This window comes from Arvicola amphibius, chromosome 13 (genome assembly GCF_903992535.2).
Source record: "Arvicola amphibius chromosome 13, mArvAmp1.2, whole genome shotgun sequence".
NCBI lineage: Eukaryota > Metazoa > Chordata > Mammalia > Rodentia > Cricetidae > Arvicola > Arvicola amphibius.
This window is the reverse complement of record NC_052059.1, coordinates 69,491,614-69,493,893: the sequence shown is the minus strand read 5'-3', so window position 1 is coordinate 69,493,893 and position 2,280 is coordinate 69,491,614.

Genomic DNA, 2,280 nt, shown 5'->3' with positions numbered 1-2,280 from the left:
ATTCTACATCCTTGCCATCAGAAAATGTCCTCTTATATTAGTGGTTTTATCAATTCTGAAATGTGTAAGATGGAATCTCAAAGTTTGAATTTGCATTTCCTGGTGGCAAAAGATGTTGAACATTTCTTTGTTTTGCTGCCACTTGGATTTTCTCTATTGAGAATTCTCTGTTTCAAACTGTATCCTATTTTTAAATTGGATTGTTTGTTATATTGATATCTAGTTTCTTTAGTTTTTCATATATTTTGGATATTAGTCTTCTATCTGATGTGTAGTTGGTAAAAAAAAATTTATCCCATTCTCTAAGTGACCACTTCACCCTAGTGAGGGCATCCTTTGCCTTAAAAAAGACTTTCAGCTGCATGATGTCCCAATTATTAATTGTTGATTTTAGTGCCTCTGGTAATGGTGCTCTGTTCAGAAATGCATTTCCCATAACCAATGAGTTCGGGGCTATCCCATACTTTTTCTACAGTTGGGTTTAGGGTTTTACATTTAGGTCTCTGATCCACTTGGAATTGAGTTTTGGGCCAGGCCATAAGTATGGGTCTATTTGGATTTTTTTTTTACATGTAGCCATCCAGTTTGGCCAGAACCAATTTTGAAGATACTATCTTATTTCTAATGTATATTTATGCCTCTTTATCAAAAATCAAGTATATATAGGCATGTAGTTTTAAGTATGGTTCTTCAATTTGATCCTATTGATCATCAGTTCTGTTTTTATACCAATGCCCTCCTGGTATTATTACTACATCTTTGTAGTATAACTTGAAATCAGGAATGGTGAAACATCCAGCAGTACTTTTGTTGTTCAGGATTGTTTTAGATACCCTAATTTTTTTTTTGTTTTTTTCCTATGAAGATGATTTTCCTGTAAATATCTGTAAATAAGAAACGTTCTGGTCATTCAGCGGAGGCTTCTGCTTGGATACTGCCTTTCTCTTTTTCTCCCATCCCAGCTCCCCTCCCCCCCCGCACTCCTTTCCATGTGCAGGGTCATAGGATCCCCCAACTCAGCCTGCTTCAGGGCTGAGGATCTGGGGACAAAGTAATGAGTACAACTGCCACAGGAGTTTCTTTGTCCCACTGAGCCTGCACCCAGCAAACTGGCCCTTTTGTCTGCAAGATCCCTGGCCAGCAAGTGGCCCTGATCCTGTACCAGAAGATCTGTCATTCTGGAGGGGTACGTGAGCACCCAGAATCCAGCAAACATACAACAGGAAGACTTGAACACCCTAATCCAGAAGAAGTAGAAGAAATGGACTTTAAATATAACACTATCAAAAAAATAAATAAATATAACACTATCAAAGTGATAGAGTCCCTTAAACAGGATGTGAAAAACTCCCTTAAAGAAATGGATGAGAAAATAACAAAAAGGATGAAGAAATGAATAAATCCCTCAAAGATACACTAGGAAACCAAGAAAAAGCAATCAAATGGTAATGGAAACAGTGCAATACTTGAAAACTGAAATGGAGGCAAGGAAGAAAACACAAACCAAGGGCTGGATATGGAAAATCTGGGTAAATAAACAGGGACTACAGAGACAAGTATAGACAACAGAATACAAGAGATAGAAGAAAGAATCTCAGATGCTAAAGATACTATAGAGGAAATAAACTCATTGATAAAAGAAAACAGCAAATCCAACAAATTCTTAACACAAGATATCCAGGAAATCTGGGACACCATGAAAAGACCAAACCTAAGAATAATAGGGGTAGAAGGAGAAGAATTACAACTCAAGGGAGAAGAAAATATATTCAACCAAATTATAGAAGAAAACTTTCCCAACCTAAAGAAGGATATTCCTATGAAGGTACAAGAAGCATACAGAACACAGAATAGACTGGATAAAAAAGTCCCCTTGCCATATAATAATCAAAATACAAAACATACAGAATAAAGAAAGACTATTAAGAGCAGCAAAGGAAAAAGGTCAAGTAACATATACAGGTAAACCTATCAGAATTGCACCTGACTTCTCTATGGAAACAACGAAAGCCAGAAGGTCTTGGATAGATGTGCTGTAGAAACTAAGAGACCATGGATGCAAGTCCAGACTATTATACCCAGCCAGGCATTCTTCAATGGAGAAAACAAAGTATTCCAGAATAAAAACAAATTTAAATAATACATAGCCACAAACCCAGCCTTACAGAAAGTAATAGAAGGAAAATCACAACCCAAGAAACCCAACAACTTAGACATCTAACAACCCTCCACATACACAATCCAAAGAAGGGAAACACACAAACTCTACAACCAAAAAAA